General features: G+C 42.6%; 1 protein-coding gene across 2 annotated transcripts in view; it reads left to right on the forward strand.

The window, feature by feature from the left end:
* LDAH (lipid droplet associated hydrolase) overlaps positions 1 to 23,863 on the forward strand; it is a 1,359,976-nt gene that overhangs the window by 25,372 nt on the left and 1,310,741 nt on the right. The window contains exon 1 of one of the 2 annotated variants that reach the window (XM_086926276.1): positions 2,700 to 2,839. The exons of the other annotated variant lie outside the window; for it this stretch is intronic. The gene's annotated coding sequence lies outside the window, so the exon portion shown is untranslated. Of the gene's footprint in view, positions 1 to 2,699; positions 2,840 to 23,863 lie in introns of those variants that run through there. 2 annotated transcript variants of the gene reach the window in all.

Genomic DNA, 23,863 nt, shown 5'->3' on the forward strand with positions numbered 1-23,863 from the left:
CTTTCACACCTGGGTTGTTAATATCTACAGATGAGGGGAATTTAAAATGTTATTTTGAGGTTTAGAGGATTTTAATTTTAAAAGCTGGTATGCTTATTTACTAAAATAATGACGGGGAGAGCGCTGGAAGCTGACCTGATCTCATCACGCGAGAACTGTTGGCAATCTGCTTCTGCGCAGGACCTCAGAGGTTGAGCGGAAGTTTGGCGCCACCATCTCCCTGGCACTGCAGTGCATGAGGGGCGGGAGAAAATCTGTGTCTGTGCTGCGTGGTATCAGTGCACAAGCAGAGGTGAGCTGGCAATGCAGTGCGTGAGGGGCGGAAGAAAATCTGTGTCTGTGCTGCGTGGTATCCGTGCACAAGCAGAGGTGAGCAAAGCGCCGGGTCCAGCGTTTGAAGTTATGTTGGGATAAACTTCGTCCAATTAATGGAGGCCTCTTTTGGCCGGGCTTAAGTCACAGTTTTTGATCATTTCTATACCTAATTACTGTCTCTAAGCCTCTCTCTGTTACTGATATGTTAACGTTGGCATTAAACTGCAGATTCTAATGTTATCAGATGCGCGCTTCCGTACATCGCATAGATTTTCGCTATTCATCGCAGTGAAAATTGTGTACTCGCAGGGTTACACATTTAGCTCAGTGTATAGGTTCTTTTATCAGTAAGCTATCTCTTAATTGTTTACAGTTCTCATTGCAGCCAAGTGGTATTATGCCGTGTGTGATGTTTCAGCTGTTGTGGTTTTTATATGCCCTCAGATTTACCTTTCTGGAATGTGTAGTATCGCTTTAAACGTTTTAAGTGTGCAAACATCCTAGCTTGCAAAGTACTGTTGACTCACACACCGGAATTGACAAATATGTCCACATTCACGTTGCTGCATAACAAGCTAAGGCTGGCAGCGACAGTGACCATTTTATAGTAGCTCAATGGGAGAAAACGGACTCTGCAGCTCCTGAAACTTTTAAAGTTAGGCAATGAGAAAATGTGTGACCTACTAATATGCATATGGCTTTTCTCTGGAGTGGTGCAGGGGTGTGTGTGCCTGCGTGTGTAAGTGTGTGCGCGCACGTGTGTGCTTCTGTGAGTGTGGCTGCGTGTGCGCGCGTGATTGTGAGAGGCTGCCGCTGTGAACGTGGAGCAAGAGATGTGCACGGCTCCGGGGGGCTGGGCGTGTGCGCCCACGGTGTGAAATCCACGCGCGTGCACAGGTCTGTCTCCCTTGAGAGGCAACTCCATCACAATAGGTCTCAAGAGCGAGACCTAAAAAGACTTATATATACAAAGTTAATGTCGTATGTCCACAAAAAGTTTTTTGTTCATAAATCATTCACCATATAAGTATAACCTCTCTAAGAGATTGACAAAGATTGCATCATTTTGTAAGGTTCAAATGAAGAAATTAATACAACACTACAATTAAATGTCAATTCTGAATATTTTGAGAGAAACACTGGTGTTTGACAAATTGTTTGAAAGCTGACCACACGCTCGTGTAGGCTTCGATTGGCTTTAGCGTTTAACCCCTTCCATGCTCATGACGGAACGGTTCCGTCATGAGCGTAAGATGGCCTGTGCTTATGACGGAACCATTCCGTCATGGTTCCATAGGCCCAATGGAACGTTCAGCACCGGGGCAAAATTCGCGCAGCACAGAAGGGGTTAAAAATAAAAATAAGGCACGCAATTGGGCAAAGGCGGGCGCATGTCCCGCCTTTGCTCCGCCCATTCCCATCGGTGTCTAGGACGCCCATCAGCGCGCAGCACAGAAGACAGGCTCCCTCGCCCCCGCTCCTCTGTGGTGCGCGCGCACCACTGGTTTCGTTTCCCGCGTCGGGTCCTCTGTGGTGCGCACGCACCACAGGTTTCGATTCCGTGCTTGTTGTTCTAAATGTAACCGGAGCCCGGGTGCCACAAAGGATTATTCTTATCCCAGCAATTTCTGTACCATTCAGCATCACTGTCCCAAGATCCGCTGCTCTTAATTGTCATCAAATCCTGCATAACGAGCAGCGTGGGGCTGTTAATGCCTTCAAATTTATTTTTTCACGGATGGAGGACAGTCCCTACCACGGAAGAAGTTGGTTTTAATTGCTCTGAGCTTTTCGTTATTTCAGGTCTCAGCTGCAAATCAATTTCATTTCTTTTGCGTATCTTTGTAAAGCTAAAAGACACATCAGATAATAGAAATATCCATAAAAGAAGTGCATTTTTGGTGATGTTTCCTATCTTATTTAAGGATTTTAATTCTTTCGGTACTCATCGATGTTGTAGATTTAATTATGGCCCATGTTAACCAGATCATTCTATGTTAAAGATGTGCCGGGTGCAGGTTGGGTCACACTTCTTTGGGCCAGAGGCACACCTGCCTGCCCACATAGGCATATTTGCACACAGAACTACAGGAAATTCAGACTTGTTCTATTTACAGCAGACCTTTGCCTCAGTGCAGCAGACTCTTTCCACCCCCCCCCATCCCCATACGTGGCCGGTCCAGAATTATGCACTGCACACCGGATGCCACTGAAGGCTTCACTCGGTCGTCCTGCCCATGGATGCATCAGACTCCCCCCGCCCACCCCCCCTAACGCGGCCGGTCTAGAATTATGCACAGCACTTCCGGATGCCACTGAAGGCTTCACTCTGCCTTCCTGCCCATGGAGTGAGAACAGAAAGCCAACAAAGTATATTCTGGGCACAAACATAATACAACCCCCCCCCTCCCCCTTGTCCGTAGGCAACTGTTTGCACATTTTGGGTGCTACCCTGGTGTGTGGGATTGTGGAAAGTGTTGCAGCGGACTTGTGGGATCTGCAAACATGCCCGCCAGGAAGCAAGGTAAGCAGAAGACCAGTTTACCCTCTAGTGTTGTGCATGCTCCGTGGGTATCTCAGATTGCAGCATGTGTGCGCGATTGCAGCGGCTCCATAACGTCTGGTATAGTTTGTTGTTTTGAACTCACAACCATCCCATTCTTGGCCCCTTGACAGCTGCTTAGAGGCTTTGTAATCCTACATCAGCATTTGCCATCTCTCCCCCCAAAAAGAAAGTTGAAAGTCTAAGTGTACTCATGGCTGCTCAAGGAGGGGCAGACCCTTAGTATGCGGGATACTGCGACAGTGTGCACCCGCACTTTCCAGTGGGCTGGGAAACCCCGGATTGGGAGCGCCTAGTTGAGATTCCTGGGCATTAATCTGGACGATGCCGCTAGCATGCTTAATCCTCCCTGTTTAATGCTTCCAAAACGTTTAATTTCAAGCCCATTACTGTTGTTTTTCTCTCCACTTTGCTACTCTTACTTTCTCTTTTCCACGGTACAGGCAGGGCTGCAAGTACGACAATAAAAAGCTTAAATAACATTATAGTAGGAGTTCCCAATTCTACTTAGTCTACGTGCGTAGGTTTTCCAGCCCATGTTTTACTTTTGTCTTCTGGGTGTTGTTGCCCCTTTATAAAACAGGACCACCAAACCCATTTTATTTAGTTGATTTCTTGGTCTTGTAGCGTTCAGAGGAATGGGTCTGGCAAATTTAAGAGTTCTGCAAGATCAAAGAAGCTTCACGCTCTCCACAACGTGAGGGTTGTCTGTAGAGGGGTTTGGGCTGAATACATTTTGTGTGTTTAAGACGGTAACCTCACTCAATGTCGCCTCTGATAGTTTCATGTTTGGGAATTTGCACCCAAAGGCCATTGATATCAGGTTAGATTACCCTAATTATTAAATAGAAACAAAGGTTACATCACCTCGGATGCCTTTGGTTGTCAGGTGAAAGTCCAAGACTGAAGAGAAACTGTGCTTGATGACACAGAGTTGGACTGAGAATAGATACAGATGAGGACAAGCATTTGCAATGCAATAGGTCTCGCATTTGCGAGAGTTTAAGCTATTGGCATAGAAAATGACAATGCCTTTTATTTATGTTTTAAAAGTCAACACATAAATAAAAGGAATTGTCATTTACAATGCCAATAGCTCAAACTCTCGTAAATGCGAGACCTATTGCATTGAAAATGCTTGTTTCTAGTTACCCCTGATGAAGGGCTGTGGAGCCCAAAATGCATTGGGTGAAAAATAACATGAGGTTAACCATGATGAATTAGTTAATCCTGACGTGCCACTGATAAAGCATGGATGAGCGTGCCACTGATAAAGCATGGATGAGAATGCCAGTGGCATTTGAAAAAATGTGGAATAACGCTGCCTTTCGAATGAATGGATAAACAATGGATAAACTTGAAAATATAAATAAACAGTATGGATTAAACAGAGATTACTGGATGAACATTGGTTTATTGCAAAGAGAAAGATTTCGCTTCTAGGCTCTGCGTCTGATTTTGGCATGTGAGGTCATGCCAAACACACTGTGAATCATGTATGCGTGCTATTTGGGGCAGAGCACGCAATCAGTCAGCACAGCACAACATTGCTACAAGCAGTTAAAGAACAGTTATGAGTACAAGAAGGTGTGTATGCTACCAGTCTCATTGAACTATGATGAAAAAGGTATATTTTGCCAGGTCGAAATGGCAGTTTGAAACTGCTCACAGAGGCTGTAATGGCAGGCCTGAGACATTATTAAAGGGCTACTTAAGTGGATGGCACAATCAGTGCTGCAGGCACCCTACTAGCATTCAATTTACTGGTCCTTGGTACTTGTAGTACCACTTTACTAGGGACTTACAGATACATTAAATGTGCCAAGTGGGGTTAGCGTATTGGGGAAGGCAAGATGGCGGCCACTCCTGTGGTTGTGAGAGTGGTGTATAGGCTGCTCCTCGCGACTCCTTACCAGGCGGCACCCACCTGTGTGAAGCGGCTTGCGGAGCGCATTTTGGACAGGGGCTGATCCCCTCTGGATGATTCGTGGGCATTTTTCCATCTCAGTGAAGTGAAAAAGACATTTCCTCTGCAGTTTGGAGGACCCGGAGCCGGACGCGGTTCCAGAGTTTCAGTATCCTACGCCTCGGCGAAGGCTGAGGCGTAGGATACTCCGTGGGCAGAGCAGAGCACCTATGCAGAGCACTTTGGCGGAGTGGAGGCGTAGCGGAGAAATCCGGTGCGGTGCGGCTCTGGTGGAGTGGCGTTTAAAGATTTCTGGCACCTGTGACAGTGCCAAAGCAGTGGTGAAGGTAGAGACAGCAGCTGACGAGAGGTTGGACACGCCGCCAAAAACCTGTTGTAGGGCACTTGGCTGGAGCGTAGTGAACGCGGAGCAGTTTGGCTCGGCTCGGTCTGCGTGCTTGTTGCAGTGAGGTGTGTGGAGCAGACCAAGCTTCAACTCTGTGTGGAGTTCTGGTAAGGGGCATTCTACGCGGTGTATTCTCCATTCGCTGACAGCATGGCAAGAGGCAGAGGCACAAAACCCCGGGGAGCTACTGTGGCAGATTCGGCGAGCTCTGCAAGCTCAGTTAATTAGATGGGCTCAACAGTTGCTACCAACGGAACAGTAATCACGGGTGGTGAGGAAGCCAGGCAGGGTAATGAAGGTCCAACAGGCTCTGATTCCTCCTCCCAGACCCCTAATGTTCGGCGACAGAAAGAGCACACCTCAGTGGTCCAGCAAGAAGTACCTGAAAACATTTGTACAGTCCCAGCAATTTTTAATAAACGTGCAGTAGCCAAAGCAAATATCGATAAGGGACCGGCAATGTGGGGGCCAGAATTGGGGCCAGACTCTGGGCCAGGTACTCAAAGTCTTGCACAGAGAACAGCAGCAGTAACCATAACGCCTGAGGTGCTCAATCTGCCTTTTATTCCACATGTTGGGAGTCCAAGTGCACTTCAAGGAACAGACATACAAATATCGACTAGCCGCAATGACGGAGTAATTGTGGAAGTTTCTAGTATGGTAAATCCAACATATAAAGACGCTGATGCTGATGCCGGCTCAGAGGGCAAATTCTATTCAATGTCTGACCTCTCAGCGGTCTCGGAGCCTGAGAATGATGACAATGATGACAATGAAGAGGATGATGAGATTGAGGGGTTAAGCATAGCAGGCGATTGGGCTGATGAAGATGAGCCTGTATCAGAGCAATTCTCTTTTCAGGAATCAGTGAAAAAAGCACTGGACTTGGCTGATCACCCCTTACATGCATTATCCGGTGGAATCACTCAACCTAGATGGGAAACTGTAGCCACTGGGGATTCATTAACTGAAGACGCACTAAATACAGTAAACGTTGATCCATACGTGGATAGGACCCCTGTAACTCTGGAAATAATTTATAAGAGCATTATGGACCATCGTGCCGAGACAAAAGCTGAGATTCTACTCATGCAGGGGGCAGTCCACAAACTGCAGAATTCGGGCAGAAGGGTGGTAAAAACGTGTGTGGAATTAAACACAAGAGTAGTGGAGGCAGAAGAACGAATTTCAGCGGCTGAGAACTCTGGTTAAACAACAGTATGCCATCGAGCTGCTGCAAAAATCTGAACAGGATGTTGATTGGAAACTGACAGATTTAGAGAATCGTTCCAGACAGATCAACCTGCGTGTACTTGGTGTAGCTGAGTCTAAAGTAGGTCAGGATTCAAGGAAATTTATCATTGCCATGTTCAAGGAGGCATTTCCGGAACTGAAAGATTGGAACTGGGACACTGAAATAATTAGGGCACACAGATTTCCTTTTGTGCTACGTAAGAGAAAAGGTGATATGAGATCTGACACTAATACATTCTCCAGGGCTATTCTCATCTGCCTTAATAATTATCTGCTTTGGGAGGCAATATACGATCTGGCCCGTCCAGATAGGCGACGTCAGGGCATGGGATGTGAGTTCTTTGTGCGCCCTGATTTCTGTCCAGCCACTGTACAGCAAAGGTGGCAACTGCGTCAGATGATTACATTATTCCAATCTAAAGGTGCAACAGCCTTTCTCCTTAATCCTGCAAAACTTAAAGCTGTACATAAGAAGCAAACTCGCGACTTCACCTCCACGATAATGACACAAGACGTTTTGAAGACCTTGGGTAGTGAGTAATGGTATAGAGTATGTCTTGCAAGCCGCTCGAAGCTTCAAGTATGGATGTAGTTATATAAGACTCTCTTCCTATGGATTGGACTGTTTTTGGGTCCCTTTTTTTTTCTCTCCCACTCCCCAACTTGGGACTTATTACGCGTTTTAGTTGGTGCTTGTAGTTTTTTACTTTTTGCCATCCTTTTTTTTTGTTCTGCTTTTGTTTTTCTTGGCTTTCTAAGACAGTTATTAACTATGCGAGAGTAAGGCATGGTTGAGCTAGGGCAAGAATATATAGTAAAATCGTTGGTTCAAAATTAATATATTAAGCCAAGGCTCAATTGTGAAATATACTTGCGTTAAGTTCTGGAGCGGAGGTAGTACATTGTATATTGAACAAGAGTACACAGAAAAAGAAAAAGTTTTGTTTTAGGAAGCATAACCGAATGTAACCTGATAACTGATAAGCTATTATGAATGATATACAATATTTAGGAAGTATATGCAGTATATTTGGCCTATTCCCAGGGGAAGGCACTTAGAATTTGAAGGTTTTTTTTTCTTTTTACTTTTTTTTCTTTCTTCTTTTTATTTTTGCATTTGCATTTGTGGATAAAGGGATATAAGGGAGGAACTAGACAATAGTCTTGGAAGAGATTTGGTGGTGGGGGGTTGCCCGGTGGGAGTCGGGGGGAGGGGGGGGGCGGTCTACAACCATTTGCCATCGCAGAGGACATGTTCCTTAAGCCCTGGTTTGGGTGGTGGGGGGTTGCAGGAGGGTGGGGGTGGGGGTGGAAGGTGGGGTGCATGGGTAGGGTGCTGGTGGGGGGGTTTGGGGAAAAAATAGAAAATAATACAGGAGTACAGTGGGGAAATTAGCATTGTTTGGTCTTTCTGTGTTTAATTCAGTATGGGCAGCTAAAGGAGGGTGTTTATGAAAAATTCGATGGCGGTTAAGGGTATCAGGATAGGTACGCTGAATGTCAGGGGTTTGGATAAAAGACGACGGGTGGCACAGGAACTACGGTTGCTCCAATGTGATGTAATATGTCTCCAAGAGACACATATACTTTTGGCGAAGAGGAAACTGTTAGAAGAGTTGGGATTTAATCTATTGACATGTACTAAACAAGCTTGTACATCTAGAGGAGTTGCAATCCTGGTCAAAAAACATATTGGTAATACAGGTAGAATTTTAACTGATGGGCTGGGGAGGTGGGCAATCGCCGAATGCACTGCTGTTGCTACAAAATTTACGATCTGCGCAGTATATGGGTCTAATATAGACGAAGCTTCTATCATAGATTTTCTAAACTTAGAACTTGCAACTTGGTCAGCACCAGTGATCCTTTGTGGGGACTTAGACATACATTTGGCACCAGATATATTATGCAATGATAATGTGAGGTACTCCGGTAGAAAACCACGTGTTTTCAAAGCTTTGCAATCATTGCTATATGCACATGGGTTGGTTGATGTTTGGGCCTCTCTTCGGGGGGGGCTGAAGCTGGATATACCTTTTTTCTTTTCCCCATCAAAGGTTAGTGAGATTGGATTCTTTTTTTGCTTCGCAATCGCTACTGAACCAGGCGTCTATCCAGGTATATCCACGAGTTACATCTGACCATGGTCCAGTGGTTGTTTTTATATCAGGTTTAGCAACAATCAGTAAACCAAGGGGGTTCTCTTTTGATAGCAAACTACTACTGGATCAGCAATTCGTGGATTATATGAAAGAATGGATTGCCATCTTCTTCAGCATAAATCGTGGGAGCACTAATGTAAGGTGTGTTTGGGATACCTTCAAGGCCGCCTTTAGGGGCGAAGCCCTAAGTTTTGGTTTACAGAATCAAAAAAAGCAGGCGGCAAAACTCCAAGAGCTGTATCAGGGCCTTATAAAGGCTGAAGAGTTACTTATGCGGGGTATCCACACAGGGACTGATATAACTGAGCTTATAACGGCGGTAGCACGTGTTAAAGCAAGGATAAACCTTAATTGGACTCAGGAAGCTGCAAAAACATTTTTGGTTAAACACCAACTTCATTATGAGTATGGGGAGGCAAGTGGCAGGTGCCTAGTCCAAAAACTCAGAGTAAAAGAGGCAGCCCAAAGGATCAACAACATCTTGGACTCGAATGGTTTCTCTATTGTGGGTGAAAGTGGTATCTTAGAGGTGTTTAAACAGTTTTACGATACACTTTATCCGGTAGACAACTGTGATTCTGATCGGGCAAGTATCCTGCTTCGTCAATACTGTGAGCTAGATCTTACTGTTGACGAGGCAGAAAGGTTAGATGCTCCAATCACGCTCGAGGAATTGGAAGTAGCGGTAAATGGGCTAGCAATGGGTAAGGCGGCTGGTCCAGACAAATTACCCCAGGACATTTATAAAACCTTTTTTAGCGTACTAAAGGGTGATTTACTAGCAACAGTTAGAGAGGCCCAGAAAGGTGCTGCCCCCAATTCTTGGGACGAAGTGTGTATTGTCGTGTTTCAAAAAAAGAAAGCCTGCAAATCTTCCGGGCTCATATCGGCCAATATTGTTATTAAAGATCTATTCAAAGATATTGGCCACCAGGCTCGCATCAGTTATTACCCCACTAGTATCAATCACGCAGCATGGATTTATTCCAAATCGGGGTACAACAAATCATGTAAGTCGGGTAATAACATTATTAGACCATGCCAACGCAACAGGGGAGGCGCTGTGCCTAATTTTATTAGGTGCCGAGAAGGCTTTCGACCGAGTCTCATGGTGCTTTGTATGGGAAGTAATGAGGCAGCGTGGCTTTGGTCTACAGTTCATCACTGCCGTGAAGTCACTATATCGTCAACCAGTTGCTAAGATGAGCACCATGGGACTCGAGTCGGAGGCAGTTTCCATCCAGCGGGGCACTAGACAAGGGTGCCCGTGGTCCCCATTGCTCTTTTCACTATACATCGAGCCGTTTTTAAAAATGTTGGAATCAAGCACCAAGATTTAACCAATAATTGTACAGAACCATCAGAATAAGGTCCTTGCTTATGCTGATGATGTTGCCGTTGTCTTGCTCAGACCAGCTTCAGCGATGCAAGAGATTGAGTATTTGGCAACGAAATTCGGGGTAGTATCCGGCTATAAGCTAAATACAGCTAAAACCCAGATATTATCTGCAAATTTGCCTTCTTATTCGGATCCAAGGGTCTTACAAGAGGTAACTTATTTGGGTGTTAAGATCCGTACCTCAGCAACTGCACTTCTTAAAACAAATTGGGAAGCGCTATTGACGGGGGTTAGGCATCAGTTAGATCAGTCTGAATGCTTACATCTTTCTCTTGTAGGGAGATGTAATCTGTTAAAAATGATGATACTTCCAAAAATATTGTATTTTTTTAGGTGTGTGCCCTTAGAAATTACAAATGCTAGTCTGGCACAATTACAATCTATTTGCATGCGATTTCTGTGGTCTGGGGGGAAGGCTCGTCGAGCAATGCGATATATGGTCCTACCCAGAATGTAAGGTGGCTGGTCTGTACCGGACTTCACTTTGTATTACTATGCATGTATGGTCCAAAATATGAATATACTACTCACAGGTGTGGGGCCTTTAGATATTGCGGAATGCCCCTCTATATATCAGATACTATTGGGTGTGAAAGCCAAAAATTGTCTGTTTTTTAATTCAGATTGGAGCTATTACAAGCGTACTGGATTCAAGGTTTTGGGGGCAGCATATAAAGTATGGAAAGTAATTAAGAAAATGTATGGGTTTTAGAAAATATCCTGGTATACACCACTGGCGGCCACAACTTTTTTCCCAATTGTATTTTGGGACCGTGTGGTCCATAATTGAAGATCTAAAGGAATAAGGCTTGTTGGAGATTTGTATTCAGAAGAGGGCCTCAAATCATTCAATCAACTTACGGAGCAATATCAGTTGCCCAGGGAAGATTTGTTTAAGTATTTACAAATTAGGCAATACTTGTTGAATACGTTTGGTAATATCCAAGCCAATCCTTTAGTTGAATCAAATAGTAAATCAGCAAGAATAGGCACTTTATATGGGCTTATGCTTAGTACAAAGCCTAATTATTTGAAGGAGCAAAATCGTAAATGGGGGATTAGATTGGGACGACAGGACATATGTTTAGAGGCCTCCTTTAAATTGGCTTTTCAACTATTCCTTTCTGCTAAACTATCTGCTCAACACTTTAACACTGTCTTCAATCTATACTACACTCCGGATAAGATCTCGAAATGGAGTGGGGATCAAATAGGGAAATGTTTTCGCTGTGGGAATCCTGCTGCTGACGATGTGCACATCTTTTATGCATGCCCATCATTAGCTAGATTATTGACGCAGTTGGAAACATTCCTAACAGAAATTCTTGGCGTTCCTACGCAATTATCAGCTGCTCAGATTCTGCTAGGGGTGGAGATGGGATCTGCAACAGACATACCTAATATTCTTAGCCACAGCTGTATTAAGATTGTGTTTAGCTTCCCACTGGCTTCAAAAAGAATCGCCTACATTTGAGAGTTGGAGGGCACGGTTCTTTTCTATGTACAATATGGAACATAGCTTGTTCGCCGTTAAAGGACATCGCAAAAAGAAGCTAGGGAGACAAATTTGGGGCGTAGTCTTGAATTACTTGGATTTAGAAACTTACATTTTGTTTAATTGGTCCCCCAACTTGTTTCTATTTTCTGTAATATACTATTTTCATTTTCCCTTCCTGATTACGTTTATGATTAGGTATGATAACATTGTTTCTTTTTTTGAGTTTATTTGAAAGATGTATGTGGTGTGTTGACTGTATGTAATTGATGTGAACCTGCTGACTCATGTATTTTCAATTTTAAAAAAATGTGCCTATTGGGTGTAATGAATTATGGAGAGAGCACACGCACTGTAGCACTGGTTAGCAGTGTGCAGAGTTAAAAGACCAACAAAAACAAATTCAGCATAAACCGGAGATAAATCAAAAAGTTTGGTGGAATCCCACTTTAAGCTTGATAGGTCTAACAGCTGTGGTATAGAAACATAATCTCACTGTTCAGCCCATCAGAACAGACATGATCCATCCTCCAAGATGTGAATAAATGAATCTCTTTCTCCCCTTAAATTCTGGCTATTTATAATTCCCTCACTAAATTTATTGGTATTCTCACAAACGTTTCAGTCCTTTTCTAGGATTACCACTGGGAATTTAGAAGGTCCATGTTTTCTAATAAGGGGTGCAGTCTGGCAACATGGTAAGCTTCACGGCAGAACTCCCCACCTGTTCGCACATCTGCAACATAAACCCGTCCGCCTCCATATATTCCACCAGCATTTATCTCTGCTGCTTAAACATATTCTCATGTTTCCCTGGTGAAACTTTAAGCTTTCATACTCTTGCAAAGTGTCCACACTTATTGCAACTCTGAGGTGCATCTGGATAGGTCCTGGTGTTACTTGTGCAATTTGCTTTCACATTGATAACATGAATTAGGGGAAAGTGGTCTTCTCAACAAGCTCATCCTTGCCCCATTCTCATCGGTCATATCTTCCCCATTCTTAGCCTGCTGGTGATATGTACTTCTTTCCTGACCCCATTTTGCATAGGAATTTATTTCCGACACCACCACAGCATGTGTATTAACTCTTGCCAAAACTGCTTGTGGTGTGGTGTCTTAAGTGGGCACCAACCGTTCTTGATCGTTTCTCCTATCCGTTTTCTCTAACGGCTGATCTCATTTCATTTCATCATCGTGGCAGTCGTGGCCAAGGAGCAGCCAGGTATCATTGCATTGACTTTCTTAGCATTTGCACTGTCTGGAAACGTGTATTTCTAAAGCCATCTTCTTCGTTAGTTTATGTCTGGTTGCCAGCATTTCATAAATTGCAGCACATTCATTCACTTCAGCTTCCTTATCTACTATAGTCTCTATTGGTAGGTTCTGAACACCCCCTGCACTAATGCTAAGTCCTATATTTAGACGTGTTGATGTTGCTCACAATAGCCTCCATTTAGGCTTCACACCTTAAATTCCATAACTTCTTGTTGAGTGGTGATACTCCTGGACACTGCAGCAATGGCACAGCAAGAGTGATACTCTGTAAACCTATCTCATCCAATATTTTGCTGTCTAACTCTCTTGCACATAAAAGAATAGTTTTTAAGTGTCTTAGTAAGTGCATTCCTAGCAAGTGGCTTCTCGTACAAAGTACAGCACTCATTAATTTACTATTCTACTTGTGTAAGATGTACGGTGGTGCTAGACTTTGGGTGAATAATAATTGTGCTCATTCCTTTACACTTGTGGGATGCTTGTTGCTTCAACCTTATGTATGAGGTTCCATACTCTCTGCAGAGATACACTCCTATTGTTGCGTTTAACAGAGCCAGATAACTGCAGACCCCACCGGTGGGATAGTGCTACCCGTCGATAGGGCATTGTAATGTGCCCTTGTATTTCCTGGTGTTACAGCAAACAAATGATGGACAGAATGCTGACAGTGCAAACATTCTCCCCCAGTCAAAATATCTGGGTTAAATCCATCGTTCTTTTGCCCACTATGCCACCCCAGTTTGGACCCAGCCATATGCAAATCAGTCTTGCCCTGTGCCCCATGGCAACAGTCCAGACTGAACTGCCAGGCCAGGTTCTTACTGGACTGGAAACAAGCATCCTGGGACTGGTTTTAGGGTATGTTACCCTTTTGCAGCCAGGCTAGCTTGAATCCAGTGGCACAGTGAGCAAGGAACCCACGTCTGGACATACCCATCCCACTTGGGGCGAAAAGTGTTACAGCAAATAAATGATGGACGGAATACTCACAATGAAAACATTCTCCCCCAGTCAATAGATCTGAGTTAAATCCATTGTTCGTTTGCCCACTATGGCACAGGGTCAGACTGATATGCATATGGCCATGTCTGAACTGGGGTGGCAGAGTGAGCTAAAGAATGATGATGGATTAAACCCAGATCAGTTGACTGGGGGTGAGTGCTTGCATTGTTCAACACTCTGTCCATCCTCCCTTTTGGTTTTGCTTTGTTCGCCCTAAGTTGGCAGGGTATGCTCAGACGTGAGTCCCTTGCTCACTTTGCCACTGGATTCAAGATAGCCTGGCTGATGAGGGTTATGAACCCGAAAACGGTCCCAAGGTGCTTGTTTCTGGTCCAGGGAAGACAATGGCTTAACAGTTCGGGCTGGACTGTTGACATGAGGCACAGGGTCAGACTGATTTATATATGGCCATGTCTGAACTTTGGTGGCGGAGTGAGCTAAAGAATGATGATGGATTGAACCCAGATCAGTTGACTGGGGGTGAGTGCTTGCAATGTTCAACACCCCGCCCATCATCCCCTTTGGTTTTGCTTTGTTCGCCCTAAGTTGGCAGGGTATGCCTAGATGTGGGTCCCTTGCTCACTTTCCCACTGCATTCAAGATAGCCTGGCTGATGAGGGTTATGAACCCGAAACCGGTTCCAGGATGCTTGTTTCCGGTCCGGGGAAGACATGGCTTAGCAGTTTGGGCTGTACTGTTCCCATGAGGCACAGGGTCAGAATGATTTGCATATGGCCATGTCTGAACTGGGTTGGCAGAGTGAGCTAAAGAATGATGATGGATAAAACCCTGGTCAGTTGACTGGGGCTGAGTGCTTGCAATGTTCAACACTCCGTCAATTATTCCTTTTTGTTTTTGCTTGTATTTCCTGGCAGCACAGACCATGACAAATTGTGTCAAGACAGCATGCTTACTAAGTTTCCAGCAAAAGGATTTGCCTGTGTGCATCTAATTATAGCTCTTGTTCACTGAACTATTAAATGTTTGCAAAAATACTTTGCTGGTCACCCCATTTGTTCCTCAAGCTCATTTGCTTTAAAACCAAACAGTCTGATATTCTTCAATGGAGTGTGACACCACACTGATGCCCACACAGGCCACCTACTGCTGCCTCCTACTGCCCTACGATGCCAGGCAAGCAGTGCCACCATTTAGACCTGCTTCTGGTGGAAAGAGTGCCTGCTGGGAGAGCCTGTTTCAGAGAGTTGGGTGCTGGGAAGCTGAGACGTCATGCATGTTTGTATAGAAACTGTTTTAGTGCAGATCTATGTAAGTCTCGTGGCGCGCTGACAAGTGGAGGGTGGTGATATGGGGAAGTATTGGGGATGTCGGCAATAGAGAATGTGGATAAGGGTGATGACAGGAGACGGGTTGTCCATCAAGGAGGGTGATGAGGTGACATGGAAAGGAGGGAGCAGAGATGTAGGGAGAATCCCTGTGATGAGATCTTCACAGCTGTCAAAGAGCACCAACCTTGTTCTAGAGATCCAATGAAAACTATGCACTCTTCCATCTCTCAGTGCCTCTCCAGTGAACACATACAAAAAAATATGAGAGCCAGTGATAGAAGTGGGAGAAGACGAATGGGATAAGAGAGAACACGGAGACACTGTACGCTTCCTTCCAAACTCATCACTTTTGCTGGGAACTGAATTCTGGGTGTCTAAAGTCAAATCAGATATCTGTAGTAACTTCACTAAACCGTAACAGTCAATGGATATATCGTAGCAATTTTTGTGTTACTCACTCTCTGTAATTTGATGTATCTTAAATGTATGTTGAATGCCACCTCTCTATGAGCAAAATAAAATCTCATAAGAAACTGTTTGTGGAACATAAGTTCTAGTTTCTAGTTGACTCGTATGCTACTACCAGGTAATTAGTAAACATTCATAAGAACTCGTATAAGCATTATTGTAACCCTGAATAACTTATGCATAATCATATATACATAAACTGTTCAATCATAAAAATTCTCCCTGTTCCGTTACAGGATATTCGCTAGTTAATGTAACAAACCTACAGTCTATCGAACATTTCAAGTTAAATGGTGAAAGTTTTTCACGACACAATTAAACTTTCAGAACACTTCTCATTATTCACATTGTGCTTCAAACAACTCCAAGAGGAGGCTATCGTTTTTTACAACGGAAATCCTAGTTCTGGATCGCATGGTCCTTGCCACAGCAACACTGTATTGTGATTACCTCGCAAAGATATCATAGACTATGAGGGAAGTACTACCCAGAATTCCAAGATGGCAACCATGTCTCCAAACTATGCAAGAGTTCATGGCCTGTTACAAAATGTATTTTGTGTTAGGGCACTGTCATGTAGTTTGTTCTCAATGCAGTCAAAGCTGCTCTCCAGACAGCCCTGACACTCTGCAAGAAGCGCCAACCTTTCCTTCCCTGAGATAGACTCAGCACGAGCAGGTCTTCAGTTCCTTGTGCTCACTTAGTCTTAAGTGGTATGCCATGTCTTCAGCTATGCTTCCTGATACTCTCCTGTGCTCTTGTCACAGTTTTTACCTGGCAGTGAAGATCATGGTCTGAGACTGAAGTGCTCACCATGGAAACCCTGAGGAAAAAGAAAATAGTTTTTGTAGAACTAGTCTGGAAGAACTACTAATGAATTGGGTGTTGGAAAAACTGATTTTACACATTTTGAACCTATGAACCAATACGTACATCGAGTCTGGACTGATTTGAGACTCCACTATCAAACCAGCTTTGAGCTGAGTCCCATGGTACCTCTTTCGCCTGGTCAATTTTTTCCTGCCAAAGTACGCCCAGTCTCTTCAACAACCAGTTGAGATGTTGACTCTAAGAAGTAGAACCACTGCCGAAGTGATGGCTTGACGCACATCTGGCTTTTTTCTGCCTTAATAGACATCTCACCATAGATTGCCCTGCTGGTACCACAGCATCTACTTCTATTTCTCAACAAAATCTTTTATTTTTCGAGACAAACGTTTGACATCTTCAGAGAGAAGCTTGACTGCTTTCTAAACTTGATCACCACTTTTTTTTCAGTATTTGTTTTATTTGTAAAAATGTCAAAAATAAGAAAAGTTCAGTCAAAGTTAAAAAATAATAAAACAAGTCATTAATCTATTCTTGACCCTAAATATGAAAGTTGAAAATCATAATAGTTGCACTTATTATAGGTTAAGACAGTAGTAAATTATTTATGGAAATAGGTTACCTTAACATTTGTCCTGCGTATTGCCTACATTTACCGAACCTTTTACCGATTCCTGGTTGTCTCATTTCCTAAAACAACTAATGTCTTCAATGTGTGTTTATTTAAAATCAGACACAACTATTTTTTGTGGTATTGCAAAAGGGTAGGACACACACAAGCAATATGCATTAAGGTCTCGACTTTATTACCACAGAGCCTGCACTCTTTACTGATTGCCTTGAAAGTGGATCATTCTCCCTAATATTGCACAAGCAAAATTGAATTTGAATACGTTTATGCTTATATTCTTCTCAGAACATCACATTACATAACATTGGCTATGTATTTTTACAGTGTAAGATAAAGATAAGATAGGATGCATTTATAAAGCACACTATACCTGTAGGTGTCAAGGTGCTAAATGTAAGTGTTATGGCCTATCTCATCCACTTCCACTTTGTGAAAGCCAACTTTTCTTCTTCAAAGGAAATAGCCCTGGTTTACACATTAGTGTTTTTTTTAAACTGAACTAAAGACCTAAAGGATCTGCAAATGTGACTGGCCTATTAAAAACAGACCTACTGATTAATTCTCATATTCTGCCTTAGAAACGCCTCTGGCTAAACCAAGGCCTTCAGGATACCGTCCTCACATCCATACATTTGAACCACAACTTCACAAAGACCGAGTTGAAATCTATTTTGACTCCTTACTGAAGACATCACTACTACTTTACAACCACTGACATCGAGATTAACTGGTATCTTGACAGGCATCCACAGTTAGGCTAACTATTGGATTTTGGTTTGCATTGGAAAACCCACTGGGTTCGGGGGGATTCTGACTTGGCAAGTTGTTATACATCTGGCTTTCTGTCCCATTTGTATTTGTTTTCACATGTTTGACCTTGCACCATTGTTATTTTTCGTTCCTTAGATGTTGAGACTGCAGAGAAAGAATAGGTGGAATCTACATCCTCTGCATGGGATTTAGTGAAACCCGTTAATTTTAAAGAAGCAAAGGCAAAGCAAAACAGCCTAATCTTTTTTTACCAGGCGTCAACTGTTTGGCTTTCTCAATGTTCCCAAAGTCTGACCTGATGGCCATCAGGTGTGTGCAAGTATATCCGGCGTCCAATAAAAAAACATCAAAAGATGTCCATCATGTATTGAACACTATCAAAGAGAAGAGATCTCCACAAGTGTTCTAAAATACATTTGTCATCTTAATGCCTAAACTTGACAATGCCCCACTGTAACACAGAAATTACAGACCAGTGTCACGTGTCAATAAAGACTACAAATGATTGACTACAATTTGCACTTGAAGGTTATAAAGAATCATAAAGACATTGATGTAAAAGGAGCAGGTAGGTTTCATCACAAAGGCATGGGCGAAGCAATATTGGTAAAGCAATAAATATGATTAACATCACAAAAAACTAAGATGAACCTTATCTAATTCTTAGTACAGCCTCTCCGAAAACGTCCAACCACATTAATATAAAATATCCGTGACTTAACCTGCAGTTCGTAAATTTTTGTGGTGTTCATAGTAGCCAGGAGACCCTATACATGCTGTGAGGAAGATCTGTACTAATTGTCTATTTAAAAAAAAAAAAAAATTAATGGAACAAAACAGGACTTCCCCCTCTTACCATTTTCCTTTGAGCTTGCTTTGAAACATCAAGCATTTGTAGTAAGAGGGGACAACCAAATTGATAGCATGAGGTATGTGGATTTAGATCTTAAACAGTTACCAGATGCAGATGATGTGATATTCATCTTGTCTTTCCCGCTTAAGCCAATTCCCGCTTTGTTTGAATGTATATCTTCCTCGTTGAATTCTCTGGCTACAGAATAAATCATTCATCTCACCACTATCTAGATCCACGTTGAAGAATCAATAAGGCCTATTTACTTTTTGTGGAAGGATTAATATGTGAGGTATTTGGAAATCAATGTTCTTCTTGATCGCGAAGATATTTTCACAAAATTCGGAGCAATTAATGAAACGGTCCAAGATAAACTTTAAAATATTGGAAAAAATTAATTTAGGCCTGCAAAGACAAATCATTGCAATAGAAAAGAAGGCACTTCCCTGATTCCTATTCATATATTCAAAACGTCTCAACGAAGAGCCCAAATAAATAGTTCCAACAAATATACAAGTTGTTGATCTACTTTCTCTACGCTTGGAATGCCAAGTGGACAGTTTCTTTGTCTAAATTACGAATCGGCTGCCATGTGGGCAGGCTTGGCTTTCAGCATCTGGAAGTTTATCATCATTCATTTGTCCCACAACAAATCAAGACAGTAAAAAGCCTTTTCGTATCTGAAATGCCCAGCTGGGTAATTCAGGAGAGTTCCGAAACAGATAAAATCGCTTACCTAAATACTCTCAGTTCAGAAATATCTGGTAGAGGAATTGCTCAACACCTCACAGTGAAATGGACAACGTTCTTAATTTGCAACCTAGCAATAAAAATAAAGTTAATTTTAGATCCCTATTCAGAAGCTCCATTTGGGGAATAAAATCAGCACTAAATTACACAACAGATGCTTAGGTGAAAGTCTTGGTGTCCATCAGGAATCACCCTCATTCAAGTATGGAAGGAAGAAACTATGTGCTTATTTAAGGAAATAAAGCAGTCCTACACGCTAGAGTCAACAAAAGAAGGAAAATATGATCAACTGAAACAATGCCTTCAAGAAGCCTAAAGAAGGGATGGAATTGGAAGCAACACATTTTCTTCTTTTAGCATTACTCTCCACACCTCACAAGGAAATGTATCCACCATCTGCCTCAAATTTCTTCGTAAACATTGCTTACAATTATCTTCCCAATCATGGTCATTATTGAGGAATAGAAACTATCGAAATGATATACACAGAGGACTGTTACAGTACTGGAGCAAACAAAGTGGGTGCTGATGTCCGACAGAGATGAAAAATTATAGGCCAATCTCCCTTCTCCCATGCTGATCGAAAGTCATGGAGAAGATGATTAATCAGCAACTGACAGACTGTTTGGAACAGAATCAACTGCTGGACCCAGCTCTATTGGGTTTACGAGCAGGTCACAGCACTGTGGCGGCCATGATGGAAGTTACTGACAGCACTATGTCAGTAACCACCCCACTTGACAATGGGGTACCTCAGGGGTCCATCCTAAGTCCTACTCTGTTCAACATATTTCTGGCGCCTTTGTCCGCCATCATAAGAGCTTGCGGCTTTGAGACGATTTCGTATGCAGATGACACGCAGGCGATAATCCCATTCGAATCGGATCCTGCTGTCACCAGGGCCAAGTTTAAGACCTGTATGTTGAACATAGCTGCCTGGATGGGGGACAACTTCCTCCAGCTTAACTCCAACAAAAAGGAGATTCTCCTGTTCGGGAAGGCGAAAGAACTGTGGATGACAGACTGGTGGCCCTCTGAATTGGGGGAGCCTCCTTCTCCCACAAAACAGGTTAGGAATTTAGGAGTTCTGTTGGCTAGTAAATTATCGTCTGAAGATCATGTAAAGGCACTTTCGAGCACCGGTTTTGGGATACTGAGAATGCTAAGGAAAGTATTTCTTTGGATCCCTTTGATGCAAGAAAGACCCTTATTCAGGCGCTTATTGTCAGCAGGCTGGACTATAGCAACGCACTACTGGTAGGAGCCAGGGAAGTGCTTTTCCTTAGGCTCCAGGTACTGCAAAATACTGCCGCAAGAATGGCTTTGAATAAGCCTAGACGTTCCCCATCTCGACCCTTGCTTCAAGCCTTACACTGGCTTCCCATCAGAAAGAGAGCAGGCTTTAAACTTCTCACATTGGTGTTCAAGGCAAGGTGAGGCCTGGGGCCAGTATACCTAAGGAAGAAGGTAAGGGCTTATGTCCAGGGTCGCCAGTTGAGGTCAAGCAATAAAACCTTCTAGTTCCTTGCAAGATCAATATATCAAGAATGGGAGGGCGCGCTTTTTCCCTCCTTGCCCCCTTTCATTGGAACAAGTTACCGGAAGAGATACATCGCTATACCTCTCTGGGACACTTTAAGAAATGCTTAAAAACCTGGTTGTTTTAGGGGGTCTGCGAGGGTCTTGCTAGTGTGCTGCCAAGCGCCGAGAGATCTCCCTGGAGATTATTTTTTGCGCCATATAAATGTTAAATAAATAAATAAATGTCAAACTCAAGTGAATGCAGAAAATAATTATGTGGAGAGTCTACTACTCCTGAACAAAACTATACAAACTACATCTGTATAAAAATGACTGATGCTGGAATTGTAAGGCACTGAGAAGTGACTTAACTCACTTGCAGCCCAGTAATTTAGGGCCAGATGTAGGAGCCCTAATCCCGGTCAGTAACGGCCGAATTCGGCCGTTACCGACCGGTATTAGGGTTTTCAGGTGTAGGGGGCCTATATTTTACCGATTCTGTAAATTTACCGAATCGGTAAATTTACAGAATCGGTAAAATACCGAATCGTTATATTTACCGATTCGGTAAATCCACATGTAGGTGGCACTCCTAAGAGTGCCACAGGCCCTTAAGAATCGGTATTTTACCACATAATCCTATTGTGTGGTAAAATACCGAATTCAGGTGTGCATGCACATCTGTGCATGCACACCTGTGCAATGTGACACACAGACATGCCCTTAGGGCATGTCTGTGTGCCACATGGCACACAAGTCCGGAATTGGGGTACTAGAGGGTGTCAAAGTTACACCCCCTGCACCCTTGCAGGATTCGGTATTTACTGATTCGGTAAATACCGAATCGGTATTGCCCATTGATTCCTATGGGCTTCATGGCCCACAGGAATCAATGGGCAATACCGATTCGGTATTTACCGAATCGGTAAATACCGAATCCTACCGATTCGGTAATTCTAAAATTCGAATTACCTACATCTGCCCCCTTCCTATTTACCGACTCTTAAATACCGAATCGGTAAAATTCGGTATTTAAGAGTCTGTAAATAGGAATTACCTACATCTGGCCCTTAGTGCCTTAGGTAAAAAATGTTTGTGAGAATAACAATGATTACTTTTAGCTGGGGGAAATAATTATTTTGTTTAATGATTTAGTTCAACAAGGTTCAAAGTAATAATAGACCAGTGAAATGGATTACTAGAGCTGTAATAGTAGGGACAATATTTTTACCAATTGGGAAAAAACATCAAGTTAGATGTGTTTTCGGGGCTATAAGATAAAGCTAAAAGCCTCTGAATGGTACATGGCTACTTCAAAAGTAATAACACATTTACCAAAATCTATGTAATGTGGGATACGTTCTTTTATTTCTATTATGCAGTTTAATCAATATATTATTCTAAGATCAATGTTAACTTATATAGTCAATATCTTCTACATGGTTCAAAGGATTATGTTTTGTCCCAAACTAGAATTATAATGTGTAAAAATACAATGTTTTATGTTTTTTAGTTGTACACATGCATACTTCTTAATGTTATTGTAAATGTTGTTTTCTCTTGGATTTCATAATAAACAAAAAACAATTTTCATAGAAAGAAACAACCAGACATCAACAAATAATTGCAAAAAACCTCCCTAAAGGTCCATGTGAAATGAGTCCAACTGCACCCCTCTCTAAAACTGGGAGCAACATTGTATATACTGTGGTCTTAATTATAGTGCTAACGTTCGGGTGGCGGAAGGACCGCATAATACAAGGCTTTGGATTGTGGCAGCACATTCTTAACAGTGTTGCCATCCTTTATGTATAAGAAGTCGGGAACTAAATTATGCCATGGCACACTGGACTTTTCATGACTGCCTGTGCTGGAGCTGTGATGGGTCAAGCCTAGGGACTACCAAAAGCTGCTGTAAATTTGAAGGTAATGATTGTGTGTCTCATCTGTTTCTGGGAAGAGCCGTAAACAACGGCTGATCACATTTTAGGATACTCTTTAAGTGCCTGGTAACAATAAAAGTTAAGGAAAGTGCCAGACAGTAGACCAGATATTGTCTGGGATCTGAACAGATGCCAATAAATAATAATGATTGAATCACAGCAGCTTAACATTATGGAAGTAATTGTAACAGGTGTTTCCATATCTCTTCAAGAGATTCTTCGGTTTAGCTCATCTGGTTTGGAAGGTGCAAATAAAAACAAAGCACTTGGGAGTCGTGGCTTACTCACATTATTAACAAGTTAAGTCCAAGTGAAGCAGATTATTCAACCAGTGACTCTCAATAGTTGTCGCTCAAATTCAAATGTTTTGACAGTCTTCAGATGTGTGGAATATTGTAGTCCTATTCATGTTACACAAGAATATGACATAAGCATTGAGTGATCTATTTAAAATATTATACAGCTTTTGATTTAGTAAAAAGAAAAAATCATGCCACCCTGCAATTAACAAAAACTGCTGCTTTCACGTGTTTCACTCCATATAAGTATAGCTTAGTTAAGGCACAAGGAAGGCTCCCGATAGAAGTGAATCTGAAACAGTCTTAAACGTACGGTGGTACACTTGATAAATATGCTGAATTGAAATGGGGTAATGACTCTTTTAGGCAGAGCGCATTCACATTGAAAATATAAAGAAAGCTGCGAGCGACAAGGCCATGGTGTTAGTAAGAAGTGGTTTGAACAGTTCCTAACGTTCCACATCAATAAAGTATGTGCTGTTTGTTATAAAACCTGGTTATGGTCACACCACAACAACCAGAGACAAAACTTAAATTTCACACGAGCAATATAAATAAAGAAGCAAAATGTTCTATAAATGTGAAAGAATGTGACACTGGAGGTTTAAATCTAACTTACTATCCTCAGATTGATTTGTGGGTGCTTGGCAAGTGCATCAAATAGAATATAGTATGAACGAAGAGTGGCCTCAATTTAATTTAGAAATGCCCCAACCTTCCTGATAAAATTA

Source organism: Lissotriton vulgaris, chromosome 6 (assembly GCF_964263255.1).
Source record: "Lissotriton vulgaris chromosome 6, aLisVul1.2, whole genome shotgun sequence".
Lineage (NCBI taxonomy): Eukaryota > Metazoa > Chordata > Amphibia > Caudata > Salamandridae > Lissotriton > Lissotriton vulgaris.